We start from the raw sequence: 16,292 nt of genomic DNA, 5'->3' as shown, positions 1-16,292 counted from the left end.
TCTGCCACCGACGCGAGGTCTCGCTCTTTATACCAACCCCCAGAATCTCTCAGACCCAGATGTGGAAGTTGAGACAAGTCCTAAGGGCTCATCCCGCCCTGTGGCCTCCCGTGACTGACAGCGGCAGTGGGCACGCTCTGTCGTGGGATCCAAGGTCCCCTAAGTCCTCCCTTGCGGTCCTCACCTGGGCTGGGTCCTTGGCTCAGCCACCGATCAGAGTCCCGCCCCTTAAGCCAACCCCGAATCCTGAGACCGGATGTAGAAGTAAAGACGTTCCGCCTGTGATCATCTCACTTTGGTGCCTCTCAAGCCTATATGTTTTCTGGGGTCCAGGGTCTCTCGGTCCTCCTTCAGGGTCCTTCCTTATCTCCACATCTGGCAGAGCCTGGGACTCCTCCCTCTGCTGACCTGAAGATACGCACCTCAGACCAAGCCACCCGTCCTTAAGTATCCCAAGGCACAAGTGAGATACACTACATGTGGCCAAACTGCCGTGGGGCTTCCCAGGACTGACCATAAGAATAGGTTTCTGTGGCAGGTAGGGGTACCCTCTGTTATAGAGTCTAGGTTCCCCCAACCATCCCTCATGGTCCTCACCTTGATTACTGACATGGTCCCTCCACTCTGCTCACCTGAGTGCAGTACATTCAGATCAAAGCCTTCTCCTTGAGACCCCAATCCCCAACAAAAGTCTGAAGTTACCATATCTATCAGGTTACGTCTTCCTGGGGTCTCCCAAACTGATAGCAAGGGGCAGGAGGCGGTGATGGGTTGCGGGGCTGAGGTCTCACATATTCTGAGATCGAGGGTCCCTTCAGTCCTTTAGAGTCCGTCCTTACGTTGACTCCTGGCTGGTGCTGGGACTCATTTCTCTGCTGATATGAAAACACACCCTTACTATCCAAGCCTCCCTTCCCTGAGACCTGTATCTTTGCTTCCCCGGGAGGAAGTCAGGGGCCTCCAGGGGCTGAGTGTAGGGCCAGGGTGTAGCTAGGACTCCTCTTTTCTGGTTTGGAAGGTTCCCCTCAATGCTCTTTCAAGATTCTCACCTTGACTCCTGACAGGGCCTAAGACTCCTCCCTTTGCTGACCTGAGTCTGTCTAGTTCCAGCCAAGGCCCTCAATGTTCTGAGACTCCCCCAGGCAGAAATGAGGGGGAACTTTCAGCCTGATAGCTCCACGGGGTTCTCCCAGGGCTTATCAGTAAAAGTGGAGCTAGATTCTCTGGGCATCTTGGAGAGGGTGAACTCCTCCAGTCCCTGTTCATAAGGTTCCTGATCTTGACTCCTGGCTCCTTGAATAAATGCTGGTCGTAATTTACCTGCTCCCTGTCAGCTCTGATCATTTGCCCAGCTGCAACCCATGCAAAGAATAACTCCGGACGAGATGCTAGAAGGAGAGCTGCAGCACCCATGACTGTGGGGGAGGGTCGGAGAAGAAGCACGCTTCCAGTGGGGTCTGTTCGCCAGCCAGCAGATTTTGGAAACATTTTGTTCTAAAAGATTTATTTTCTACACTGAGGCTGAGCAACAGGATTTGGAGATGTCCTGCTGTTTCAAAGTTATCTAACATTGCATCATCAAGTGCAGTGGTTTCAATTTTTCTGTAATAAAAGTTTATTTTACACCTCTACCAAGTGTACATCTAGAATATGTATATACAATTTCATGAAAGAATACCTACACTTACTATTTGTGGATCACTCTGATACTTTCTATTCTATTTCCAGTCAATTCTTTATCTTCCATTAAAATAATTTTTTTGGAAGGTCAGTCCTCACCCACTTGCCAAAAGTTCAGGAATAAAAGAATAAAAGCAGTGAGTCACCAAAGTAGTAATTAGTAAAAGTTTACTGTGCACACACCAAAAAGACAGTTTGTGAACCAGGAGCGCTTAACTCAAACATGGAATCAGGCTCAGGGATATATCGTTAAAAAGCAGCTTATATCATGAGAAAGCAGTGACTTTATTCTTCACAGAGATTGGTTATAATATTAGAATTTTCTTAAATGATTAAGTTTTTCTTCTGATTTCCAGAGGCATAAGCAAGAAATGACCCAGGTCAAATCAGTCTTGTAAAATACGCTGAATTAAGCTTTGCTTATACAATTAAACTGGTTTTGTCTGCTCAGGGAATTTTCAATGCTAGTCTACATTTGTTTTTTGTTTTTTTTTTTATTTTAACACACTAAAATGGTTTCAGGTAGTTATTAGCACAGACTTTGGGGCCCTACTACCTCAATCATCCCATCTTTCCTGCTCTCCTGATATAAGTATAGCTCTTTTTATTGTGCTTCACAGATGTGCATTGTTTTTACAAATTGAAGGCAAGATCCTCCCTTCACCAGCAAAAAGATTACAACTCCCTTGTTTTGCAATATTAGCTTTATTGTGGTGGTCTGGAACTGAACCCTCAATACTTCTGAGGTCTGCCTGTATTACCCCAGGGCTACTGGCATGTGAGGTCTGAGGACCTCAGCTATTCACAAAAAATAGGGGCAGAAGTTTAAACTTTTCCTTTTACCCCACCCTGTGATCAGCATCATGTAGCTGACAGCCCCTCCCACTTTCCTGTTGCTTTCCACGCCCCCACCCCGCATCAATACCAGCTCACCGCAGTCTTCAGTCTCAGGCTTTCTCATGTTTTGTCTTTTTGGGTTTGTTGCTGATTATTGCCTCTCTCCCTGCTATTAGTTATTGGGAGTTAATTTGGGGAGAAGTCAGCAGTCTGAAGTTGATGGTCATCTTGGCATCTACAGGTAGGAAACTAAATCTGTAAATAATTTAAAGAGAATTCACATGTTTATAATATTGTTTCCCATTAATGGGTTTTACTGCTCTATTTGGGAATTCTTTTAGCTGAATCTATCAGCAAAGATTTGTTTTATTTTTTCTATGTTTTTAATTTTTAAAAACATCTTTACTGAGATATAATTAACATACTATACAATTCATGAGTTGGAGATGTTTGTTTTTTAAATAATCTTTTCCTGAACATAATAAGTCACTTTACATGTGTTACCAGATAGTGATCCTCACACTCCAGACGATTTTACAAGTGAGAAAACACTTAAGGAATCCCCAAAATTACACCCTCGGTGATGACATTGACTTGGATTTGAATTGCTGTATAATCCAAAAATCTATATTGTTTATGCTATGTGTATGTTTAATAGAAAAACTTCAAAATGCATAGAAGAAATGTCCCCTCCCTCATTACAGAACCTAAGCTTGCGATTTGCTGCGTAGAGCGGACCCAGAGCTTTTGGACCCAGACTATTTAGCTAACAAACGAGAGTGACGTGACCAAGACGCAGCATTTACTGTGATCCACGACAAAGTTATCTTGGGCATAACGGAATTTTTTCAGGTCCACAGACAATAAAAACATCGTCATCACCAAAAAAAGGACTTGCAGACAAGTAACCTGCTTCCCGTCCCGTGTGCAGAGAGCCTCTTGACCACTCCTAAGTCTAGCTTAATGGCTTCGGTGATATCTGTTAAGACCTGTTCAAAGAAGTGAGCGGTATTCTTATTTAGAAAGATCCTCATGGCTTTTCTAGGCTTCGAATCACAGTCACTAACTTGGGTTTGATGAAATCTTTGCTTTCTTTCACTCCACTTTTCACCGAGGAGGGAGCAGCCAAGGCTCAGTAGTCCCACTCTTGATGTTCACAGACTAGTTTGGATTAATATTTTTGGTGTAATCGACTTTACGAAATGGTTCGTTTGATACACACACATAACTCACCTTCGAGTAGGTCGTTCAGGCTGGTGACTTTCCTGCGGCCATCAATGGTGTAGATGGGGCGGACGCCCTGAGGTAGGTTCACGTTGTCGGACAGGGAGCAGGTGAGCTCCATAAGCAGCGCAAGGCTGGAGATGGCTAACACCAAGCTCTTGAAGTAGCGGTCCGCATTCCGGTAGAAGCATAACTTCTTGGCCTTCTCCGAGCTCCGGGCCTGTAGGGTCCGCGAGTGGTAGCTGCAGTGAGCATTGTGCACCCGGCTAGGAATCCCCCGGAGGAGCTGGGCGCTCCTCTCCGCGACCCAGGCCACTCAAAGTGCTCCAGTTCAATGCTCCTGGTACTGGCCATCACAGCTGCTCCGAGCGCTTTCTGCAAAACAAAAACAAAAAAACAAAAAACCCAAAAAAAACAAAAACCCAGCTGTCCCAGCCAAGCCTGCAGGTAGCCAGGATCAATGTGAGAGCCAGCTCAGGAACGCGAAGAGCCTTCTCAAAGTGCCGGAACACCTGGCTCTGGCATCCCACCCCCTTCTCGCAGGTGGGGCCGCTGAGCCGCGGATAGCAAAGTTTTATATTAGCCTTTGTTAAGATGTTATACATTTTTGTTAGGGTTCCTTCCGGGTAATTTTTGGATTTTGTTGACCTTGCGAATAGGATATTTTCTATTACATGTGCTAATTACTATTGCTTTTAGGTGGCAAAGCTCTTGATTTTGCTATACTGATCTTCGTGTAACATTTTTCCGAAGTCTCTTCCTCATTTGAATATTTCACATACCTGTTCCTTTGAATGTTGCCACCAGATATTATTTTTACTAATGTTTACATTCCTTATTTATTTATTTGTTTATTTTAGCCTACAGCATCCGGTCTTCCTAGGTAGTCTCCCATCCAAGTACTAACCAGGCCCAACCCTGCTTAGCTTCCGAGATTAGGCAAGATCTGGTGTATTCAGGATGAAGTGGCGGTAGACTGTCCCTATTTATTGTGACATACAGAGCTCTGTGTGTTCTAGTGCAGTTTTGAACAGTATAGGAGCAAACATTTTTGTGTTGTCTGTCCCTGGCTTTAATGGGAATCCTCAGAATTCACATTTAAGTGTTTGCTATAGACTTTAGGAAGTTCTGACATTAATTTAACATATATGCGTATATGTTAAATATATGCATATATATTTATATGTTATATATATTTACCATGAATCTGTTGAATTTCTTTCAAAGGCTCTTTACCCATTGACATGAGCAAGTGTTTTTTTTCTCTAATTTGTACAGAGAATTATAATTGAAAGTATTTTCCAGTATTAAATCATATTTGTATGCTTCAGACACAGCCTGTTCATTTAATTCATTGCTATGCTGAATTTAAATTATTTAGAATATACACTGCTATGTGAGTGAGCATGGCCGAAGTGTTCTTTTCATGGGGTGTTCTCATTTGGTTTTTGAATCAAGGATCACTGGCCTGGCAAAATGAATTGAATAATTGCCCATTTCTGTAGGCTTTAGAGGAGTTTACATAATGTGGTAATTTGTTTTTCCCTGACTATTCTGTAAAACTGGCTTCCAAAACTGCCTTGTTCTGAAACATTGATGGAGATATGAGTGTTGAATACAGTTTCAATTTGCATCACTTGATTAAACTTTAAGTGGTCAGTTTTACTTAGAATTTCAAATATAATGGCATGATATTTATAATAAAAACTCTTTATTACAGAAATTATCAAACATATACAACAATTGAGAGAATAGTATATAGACATATCTCATTTTCTTGTGCTTTGCTTTATTGTGCTTCACAGGTGTTACACTTTTTCAAAAAGATCAGGACTCACTTTATTGAGATACTTGCTTGATTACACTAGCATGGAACTAAACCCGCAGTATTTCCAAAGTATGCCTGTAATGGACCCAGTATACCTAACACTTCACATCAATAATGTCCAATACTATTTGGTTCCAATTATATCTTCACCTTCCCCCATTTCTTGCTACTGGAATAATTTGAAACATCCAAATCATCATAGCATTTTATCTCTAAATATTTCATATACATTCATAAAAGATAAAGACTCTTATGAAATTTAAATTCAATATAATTTTTTCCTAAAAATGTAAATAAGTAATCATCAAATGCCTAGGTATTTTTCAGGTTTGCCTGGCAGGCTTATGCTTCTTAAAAAAATTAGTTTCTTTGAATCGGTGTCCAATTATGATCTAATCAATGCAATTGTTTTTACAGCCCTTGAGTTTTTTTAAATCTATAATTCCTTTCCCCTGTCCCCATCACTTTTTTCTTTGCAATTATTCTTTAAAAAAAAATAAAAACCAAACAAACAGGATTTGTCTTCTGTCCAGTGGATTTTGTCGAATGCAATATTTGTGGTGTCCTATAACATGTTCTTCAGACCTTACTTTCTGACACTACAAGATACCCCAGGCTCATTTCTATATTTGCTGCCCAAGTCCTAGACTCAGCCATTTCTCCAAAAAGCCCTAGTTCCTTTTATTAGGCGATGGTTTTAAAAGATCTAGATCTCAGTGCTGGTATGCTTGTTGCTGCTGGGGAGTTCTTACTTAGAGGCCTTCTCAGCTAAGAGAACAGTGAAATATGTATGCCTGTATTAACCTATGTATATACATATACCTGTGAATATTTATTTACATATGTAACCATCTGTATCTGTACGAAGCTGAATGTGAGTTTATGCTGCTGTTTCCAACGAATCCATTATCACAAAGATCTTTCTAGTTCCTTTTACTTACCTGTAACATCCCACTCCAACAGTGAGACACCTGGCTCCCATACCTGCCAATTCATTTAATTAATTGTTCAATTCCAGTATGCATGTATAGTGGTTTCAGAATTACCAACTAAAGAATAGCATTTAGGTACAGTTCCTTTTGACTTTAGTCTTATAACATTCATTTCCAAAGTTACTTAGGGCAGCAACTTTCCCTTCATACTCTTCAGCGAGGTCGTTTCATACATTTTTAATGCAGTTAGAATATTTTGCCACATTCTGCATTCCATGCTGGGATTCCTTGACCTCCTAAATTAACTTTTTAGAATTTTTATACATCAAGATTAACTCTTAGTCCTTTCAAGTTCTCTTTTTTGATAAATACATGCTGTCATGTGTGCACCATTACAGTATCATACAAAATAGCTTCACTGCCCTAATAAAGTCCCTGTGCTTAAACTAAACTTTTTTCTACATGTTCACCATCTCTGATTTTTCCCTTTCCAAAATGTCATATAAATGGAATCTTATACTCTCTAGCCTTTTCCAACCGGCTTTTCAGTTAACAATAAGCATTTAATATTTATTCATATCTTTGCACATCTTGTAGGTCATTCTTTTTTATTGATGAATTATGTTGCATTGTAAGGTTGTGGCACAGTTTGTTTATCCATTCATCTATTGAAGGACATCTTAGTTGCTTCCAGCGTTTTGACGATTATCAAGCAGTGATAAACATTCATGTGCGAGGTTTTGTGTAGGCATAAGTTTTAAAATCAGGTAAATACCCAGGACTATGCTTGCTAGGTCTTATGGTGAGACTATGTTCAGTTTTTTTTTTTTTAATGACAAACTGTCTTCCAAAGTGGATGTACCATTTTGTGTACCTACCAGAAGTGAGAGTTCCTCTTGCTCTGAGTTCTCATCAGCCATTGGACTTAAGTTTTTTACAATTTTAGACATTCCAGTAGGTGTGTAGAGATATCTCCCTGTTTAACTTGCAATTCCCTAATAACAAATTATATTCATCTTTTTCTACGTTTATTCGCCACCTGTATATTTTGAGATTTCTGATTAAATTTTAAAGTGAGTTGTTTGCTTTTGTTGAATTTTAAGAGTTCTTTATATTTTGTATGCAAGTCCTTTATCAGATGTTTTGCAACTATTTTCTCCCTTTCTGTGGCTCCTCTTTTCATTCTCCTAATGATGTCTTTCACAGAGCACACATTTAAAATTTTTTTAACATAATACAGCTTATCAATTTTTTCTTTCTTGGGTCATGTTTTTGGTGTTGTGTTTAAAAACTCATCACTAATTCCAAGGTCATGTAGTTTTTATCCTATGTTTTCTTCTAGAGATTTTATAGTTTCTTCAATTTACATTTAGGTTACACTTTGGATTATCTTGTTTTTGTTCTAAATATATGCTTTATTTTTTGTAGGTAATATGTGCCCTTAGTACAAAAGAGATATTTTTTGTGAAAGGCATGACATTTTGTCTATGTTAATGCCTAAATTTTGTTAGCTTTATAGCTCAGCATTTCATTTTGGGAGACATATTGTATTTTTAATTTAAAATTTGATTTATTCATTGCTGGTGTATATAAAAGCAATCGACCTTTTAAAATATTAATCCTATTTCCTGTGGTCTTGCTATAATTACATTTTAATTCCAAGAGTATTTTGCTGTTTTCAGTTCTATGGGATTTTGTACATAGGCAGAGATTTCTTTAGTGAACAAAGCAAGGCATGCTTTTCCTTCCCCGAATGTACGTTTTTTTTTTCCTTTTCTTATTGTACTAGCTAGGACTACCAGCACAATGTTGAATAGGAGTTGTCAGGGGAAACATCCTTGCTTTTTTCCTGATCTTAGGTGGAAAGCATTGAGCAAACTTCCTTCTATTCCTAGTTTACTAAGACTATTTTTTTTATCATGAATGTGTGTTGAATTGATCAAATACCTTTTCTGCATCAATTGATATTATATGACATTTTTTTCTTTAGCCTGTTGATGCCATGAATTTCATTAATAGATTTTTGAATGTTAAACCAGCCTTGGATACCTGGAATAAATCTTACTTGGTCATAGTGTATAATTGTATTTATACGTGTTAGATTAATTTTATACTCTGTTAAAGATCATTGGATCTCTGTTCATGATAGGTACCGGTCTGTAATTTTTCTTTCTCATAATATCTTTAACTGGATTGGGTGTTAGGGTAATGGCCTTGTAGAATGAGTTAAGAATAGTCCTTCTGCTTTATTTTGGGAGGGCTCGTGCAGAATTGTTATTAGTTCTTTAAATGTTTAGTAGAATTCATCAATGAAACCATCTGAGCCTAGTGATTTCTCTTTTGAAGGATATTATTGATTTAATTTATTTAGTAGATATATGTTGATTCAGGTTATCTTTTTATCCTTGTGTGAGTTTTTGGAGCTTTCATCATTGGAGAGAATTTCATCTCGTTCATTAAATTGGTGGACATAAAATTGTCATAGTATTCATTCAATTCCTTCATTATCCTTTTGCTGTCAATGGGATCAATGACAATGATCCCATTCTCATTTCTGGTATTGGTAATTTGTGTCTTCTAACTTTTTTCCTCGATTAGCCTTGCTAGAGGATTATCGATATTTTTGTTGATGTTTTCAAATAACTGGGTTTGATTTATTGATTTTCTATATTGTTTTCCTGTTTTGAATTTGATTTCTGCAGAATTTTTTCTTATTTCTTTTCTTTTGCTTGCCTAAGACTTAATTTATTCTTCTTTAGCTAGACTCCTAAGGCATAGTCTTAAGTTTTGATTTTAGGTCTTTTTTTTTTTTTTCTCTAATACATTTAGTGCTTTCAATATATTCCTACATAGTGCTTTTGCTACACAAATTTTGATAATTTGCATTTTAATTTTAACTTAATTAAAAATATTTTAAAATTTATATTGAGGGTTCTTCCCTGACTCAGAGATATTTGGAGGCCTGTTTAATTTACAAATTAAGTTCTCTTTCTTTTCTTTTTGATATTCCAATTACTTAAATGTTACATCTTCTGACATTGTCTCACAGTTCTTTGATATTCTGTTCTGCTTTTCTTTTCTTTTCTTTTTTTCTTTTAAATTTCAATTTGGATTTCTACTGACATGTTTTCAAGCTTACTAATTCTTCCTCAGCCATGTCCAGTCTGTTGATGAGCTCATCAAAAGCATTTAGTTTGTTACAGTTATTTTTATTTCTGGCACTTCCTTTTGAATCTTTCTTAGAGTTCCTATATCTCAGCCTATATCTGCTTACCTATTTGTCTTGCATATTGTCTACTTTATCTGTTACGGCCCTTAACATATAAATCGTAATTATTTTAAATTCCTTGTCTGATAATTTCAACATTTTCATCACATCCAAGTCTTTTTCTAATGCTTGCTTTGTCTCTTGAGACTATGGTTTTACTTGCCTTTTAACATGCCAAGTGATTTTTTTTGTTGAAAAGCCAGACATGTTATACTGGGCAGTAGGAACTGAATAGGCCTTTATAGTGTGATCTTAGGTGGAAAGCATTGAGCAAACTTCCTTTTATGTCAGTCTGGCTAGCATTACATCTGTAGGTGCCAGAGACTTACAATTTATATAATGTCTTTGTTTTTTTTTTTTCCCCTCCTCTGTTGTTTTTGGTTTCCCATAGGAACTACATCTTAGATTCTGTCTTTTGCAGTTCTTTCAGCTATAATCTACTGTTGTTGTTATAATGGAACTATGTCGATGTGATGGTAAGGTGTGGGAGAGGGGAAGCCTTCCAAATTATAATTAAATCTGTCTTCTAGTATGTTTATTTTCCTAGGCTGTGTTTTTCAGAAATCTTTCTTACCTCTCCTCCCAGCTAATGTAAGACAAGAATGCTAGATGTGGCTAGAGTACGGTAATTGCCCTTCTGTCTATATGAGATAAGACTGGTAAAGTCTTTTTTTTTTTACTAGAGAGAGTAGATCTCTGTTATGGAAAATGCACTATGTGTATTTAAAAATGGTTACTTTCCATTCCCATTGCCAAAGACATGAAGTGCTGCAAGAGTCTGATGTGGTTCTTGGAGGTAAAAGCCATGCTCCTATAATACTGTATATCCAGTTGTTTCTCAGGCTCATGCTAGTTCACATTCAGCCTCCAGCAATTTGTCAATGTTTCCATTGTTAAAAGAAGCATATTAAAAATTTTAAGAGTTTATTTCAGCAAAAATCAATTTGGATTTGGCAGAGCCAAACCAGAAGTAGTTAGTACTCCACTGACTGGAGACTTTTATAGAGAAAAGGCAGAAGCAGACTAAGGAAATTATGGATTGGCTATACATTAAAGCCTAGTCAGATGTTTGTGATTGGCTGTCCTTAGGTTTCAATTTTGTAACCTTGAGGTGTTTATAGGCTTAGATTTTGGTTTGCTTACGTAGGCTGCCATGGCATTAGAGCCACTTGAGTCTAAAGGCCTCCTTGTTAAATTAAGGTAACACCATTTAAGAGTTCCTACCAGTTTATAGCTCCAACTTCTACTGGTAAGCTCATCTCAGCTGTGTTTGTCTTTATACAACTTTTTCCCAATTTTGGAGTAGCAACCTCAGCTCTCTGATATCCAAGAGAAGTCATTGATTTTCAGTTTATTCAGCATTTTTCTTATTGTAATGAGGGGAGTGAAAACTTCTAAGCACTTTACATGTGACAGCTGAAACTGAAAGTCTACCACATTTTTAATGAAAATCTAAAACATTTTGACAAATTTTAAAAATAGGTACAAAATCATGATACACACACTTGTGTGCCCACTACCGGATTTTTTTATTTTGAACAGATTGTTGGATAAGCACAGTTTATGGCTTAATTTGAGCAGCTGAGACTGGAGTCTTAGGCCAGTCAGTGTATTGGAATCTTTTCGGGTCCACACTAAGGGACTTCCAGTATTATCAGAGAAGAAGTTATGGCTTCAATAGGTCATTAGGTTATTCCTATTATTCTGCTGTTATAAACCCTGGCACTGCTAGTAACCTTGCACGTATATTATTTTGCATATATGTAAGTACATCTTTAGAATGAATTCATAGTAGTGAAATGTTTCTAAGTCAAAGGATATGTGCATTTTCTATTTTATAGTCAACTTTGGTTATATATTAGTGGTTTCCTAAAATATTGTCTATTTAATATAAATTGTCAGGTTTTCTGGCTACTGGTTGTTTGTTGTATTATATTAAGATTTAAATTCTCTAATACATTTTTGTATGTCACTTTTTCTTCATGTCCATTTGAGTTTTATTTCTCAAGACTTGCCAGAGATTTGTCTTATCATTTTAAAGAATTACCTTGATGTTTAAGTTTATTTATCAAGTTTATTTTATTTGTGTATTTTCTATTTCATTAGCGTCTGATATTACTTTGATTGTTTCCTTTGTCCTATATTCCTCTAGTTATTATTATTGTTTATCTAGTTTCTTGAATCCTTTTTTAAATTTCAATGTTTCATGTTTTATAAATTCTAATGAATGCATTCAAGACTATAAATTTTCTCTAAATATTGTCATTTGCATGCATCCCACAAGTACTGATGTAGGATCTCATTGTCTTTCATACTCACATACTCTGATCTTATTTTTTTCCTCTTTACCCTGGAATTATTTAGGATAGCGGTCTTGTTAATCTATTTATATTGCTCCGTACTTGCCTATCTATTTATCAGTCATCTATAACCCACCCATCTCTGTCTCTGTCAGTCTATCATATGTTTGCTTAGTTTTGCTGTTCACTATGGTGCAAGAACATGGCTTGTATTTTTCTATTTGGAGAAACTGAGGAATTTTTGGTGCCCTAGTAATACATCAGCTTTTGCAAATGTCCTGTGAACATTTGAAAAGGATATATTTTGTGTAGTTTGGGTACAAAGCTCTATTTATGTATAGCTAAATGTCATCTATTATTTATCATCTATCTATGGTAAGCCCAAGCTTATTGTTCATTGAAAAAACTGTTCTTTCCTTTCCACTGATTAGTCTTGGCACCTTTGTCAAAAATCAAATGAACATAAATGTATAATTTTATTTCTGGATTCTCAATTCTATTCCGTTGACCTATATGTCTATCCTTGTGCCAATTCCATTCCATTGATCTGTATGTCTATCCTTGTACCACACTGTTTTAATTACTACTATAGATTTGTAGTAAATTCTAACATTGGGAAGTGTGAGTCCTCCAACTTTAGGTTCCTTTTTAAGTTATTTGGGGTTCCTTATGATTCCCTACAAGTTTTAGGACAAACTTTTACATTTCAGCAAAAAAAAAAAAAAAAAAAAGGCAATTGGAATTATGATAGGGAATATATTTACTGATTCTGTAGTTCAATTTATGTAGCATTGTCATCGTAACATTATCAAGCCTTCCAATTAATGAATACGATGCCTTTCCATTTATTTAAGTCTTTAATTTCTTTCAGCAATGTTTTGTAGTTTTAAGTACACAGATACTACACCTCCTTGGATAAATTTATTCCTCAGTTTTGAATTATTTTTGATGTTATTTTAAGTGGAAATCCTTCTTAATTTTATTTTCAGATTGGTCATTGCTGGTGTGTAGGAATAGAATTTATTTTTGTATATCGATGTTGTATCTTGCAGTCTTATGAACTCATTTATCTTAGTAGTTTTTATTTAACTCCATAGGATTTTCTAAATACAACACCATGTCATCTATAAATAAAAGATACTTTCACTGATTTCTTTTCAGTCCGGATATGTATTTTATTTCTTTTCCTTACTAATTTATCTGGCTAGAACCTCTAAGACAATGTTGAATGGAAGTGGCAAAAGCAGACATCCTTATCTTATCCCTGATTTAAGGAGGAAATTATCCACTCTTTCACCATTGACTATTATGTTAGCTGATTATATGTTAATGGCAGCATATAATTGAATCTTTTAAAAAATTCTAGCATGACAATTCCAGCCATTTGATTAGATTATTTAATCTATATTAGATGTCATTATTGAATCATTGAAATTATGCTTATATTTCACTTTTTCTTTTCTCTAAGTCTCATGTTTCTTTGTCCCTCTATTGATCTTTTACTTCTTTCTTTTGCATTTAGTGAATATTTTCTAATGTAACATTAATTTCTTCAATGATTTTTTCACTATATTCTTTATTTTTAAATTTTTTATTAAAGTATAGCTGGGATACAATATTACATTCGTTTCAGGCATGCATGATAGTGATTCGACATTTGTATATCTTACGATGTGAAGGACACACTAAGTTTAGTAGTAACCATCTGCCACCATGCAAAGTTATTACACTGTCATCGACTATATTCCCCTTCACCTTTTTCACCCATTCCTCCACCCTCTCCCCCTCTGGCAAGCATCAGTTTGTTCTTTGTTTCTATGAGTCTGTTTTTGTTCTGATTGTTCATTTGTTTTGATTTTTTTAAAATTCCACATATAAATGAAATCATATGGTATTTTTCTTTCTCTGACCTATTTCACTTAGCATAATACTTTCAAATCCTTTAGGAAGAGCTTCAGATATCTTTTCCAATGGATTGCCTCTTCCTGGTCAAACTCACTGAGCCATAGCTCTGGAGCTGGAAATAGGGACAGTAGAATACTTTTCTTGTAAATAACTTAAGTAGCTAGGTGCTTGGCATGGAGAGGGGGTGATCAGTAGCCTTGGGTATTTTTGTCTTGCCACTTCTGACATGGTAATTCTGCCAGGGGGAGGAAAATTGAGGTCCCAGTATTCACACTGCACTGTTCCCAAGGCAGAATCTCTGTCTCACGAGTGGGGCCTGGGTGAGAGAAAGGAGTTTCCACTTCTCAGCCTCACTCTCCTGGAACTTAGCCTCTGTGACAGGTAGCTCGGGATGAGATGAGGAATACTGATTCCCACCCTACCCAGGAAGATAAAGCCCCTGACTGAGAGCTGGCGTGGCGGGGGGCGGGGAACCCTGTTCTTGGCCACACCCATCTGGAGTGGAGTTTTCCTCTTGCTGCGCTGGGAGGGAGGAGAAAGGGAGTGGGTTGTGGTTCAGATGCCATAGACTCTCACTGTTCTTAGCAGGTGTCAGTAAATTTTCTTCAATAAGTGCTTCTCCATTTGTATATCCCCTTAGGACCATTTCCAGAGATTTTAATGGTTGTTTTAAAAATAATTTTCACAAATTCCACTGGGGAATGGATCCAAAGAGCTCTTCATGTTGCCAATACAAAAAATGAAACTCCCTTGGTGCAATTTTTGTTACTCGGCTTTAATTTTGATGTTTATCTTGGTTACCGTGTAATTTCTTTCTCGATTTTCTTCTTCCCTCATTTTTGCTAGATGAATAGCATTGTATTTCTCCCATCTACCATAATCTATTTTTTGTTAGTTTTGCTATTTATTTCCATTCTGCAAGTTGTTGCCTTCAAATTTCTAGGAAATATATTTAAATTTAAAACTTCCCATAAACAAAGAATATTAATCACTTTCCTTCTCTCCCAAACAAGACTTTTAGTAAGCTTTTATTTTCTGCCCCTCTCACATTATCCAGGTTTCATGGATATCAACTGAATTTTTATTTCAAATAATTATTTTTAAGAGTATGTCACTTTCACAGGCCATTACATAAAATATTAATTGTGTAGCCTGATTATCATTAACTACTTATTGTAAACTGCAAGTTTTATTTTTGAGAAGAGACGACATATCACTTCCATAAAGAAGCTTTTTAAGAGCAATACACAATTTGCCACATTCTCTCTGCTGGCAATAGCAAGTGTGGAAACCCACAGTGATCTAAAGACTCTGTAAGCCTGGTCTCTCAGTAACTACAATGAGCAATGCCCTCCTGCTGCCCGATATCGAACAGGAAATATGAGAGAAATCTTGTTGTTTTAAGCCACTGATATTTTGGGATGGTTTATGATTATAGCATGATCCAGCCTATCCAGACTGAAACAGGAGGTTACTACCAAAAAATAACAATACTACTACTACTAATAATAATAATAAGAAGAAGAAATATGTAGTATTGGTTGAGGTATCAGATGGTGGATACCAAATAAACTGTTATCAGAGGCTGGAAGAATCGTGATCCATGTTTTTGCAGTGGTGAAATATTTCCTGAAACTGTTGTCTTCATTAATTTGTAAGGCAGATAATTTATCGAATGGATGTTGAGCTCTAAGGGAGGAGATTAGAATAGAGAATGTTGGCACTGTGTGTTAGTCACTGTTGACTTATATTCAACAAGTCATGAGAAGGTGCTAAGGTCAGAAAAGAATGAGTTGGTTTGCAAGAAATGATGAAGAAGACTATGGAAATGAAGAAAGAATATTACAGAACTATGATAACTTATACTATTAAAAGACAATTGCCTTTTAGCCTCAAAGAGTAAAAGATAAAACAAAGAAGGTTTTATTGGTGCCAAAAGCTTTTTAAAACAGCTTTACAGCAGGATTAAATGAAGGGCATGAACATTCACCCATTGTAAAAATCTCTGAATAGACAGTATTGTCTCAAAGGAGAGACTAAGTTAGGGCTGTTGCCACAAGTAAATCTTTTCTATAGGACAAATGGATGTGGGGGTGGGGGGGAATAAACCTTGAGTCTAGCTCTTCCATAGAAGCCTGAAAGACTGAAGGTACTCACAGTTAAGTTGTGAGAGAGGTGAATATGAGAAAGCAAATAAATATAGCACATATACAAAGTGTGTTTAGTAATGAATCATGTGTATGGTTATTGATAGAGCTGAGGCACACTAAATAGATAAGAAGCCTTGACTGTTAGAGACTTAAAAATGACCCTTGGGC

The 16,292-nt window shown here is 36.8% G+C and overlaps 2 pseudogenes; both read right to left on the bottom strand.

The window, feature by feature from the left end:
• Positions 1–3,279: 3,279 nt before the first annotated feature.
• On the bottom strand, positions 3,280–7,421 carry LOC120611505 (serine/threonine-protein kinase DCLK2-like; annotated as a pseudogene).
• LOC120611520 (uncharacterized) lies at positions 4,600–4,718 on the bottom strand (annotated as a pseudogene).
• Positions 7,422–16,292: the final 8,871 nt, after the last annotated feature.

This window comes from Pteropus medius, unplaced genomic scaffold (genome assembly GCF_902729225.1).
Source record: "Pteropus medius unplaced genomic scaffold, Ma_sr-lr_union100, whole genome shotgun sequence".
NCBI lineage: Eukaryota > Metazoa > Chordata > Mammalia > Chiroptera > Pteropodidae > Pteropus > Pteropus medius.
The sequence above is the reverse complement of the archived record's forward strand: the minus strand, read 5'-3'. Positions and strand labels throughout refer to the sequence as shown.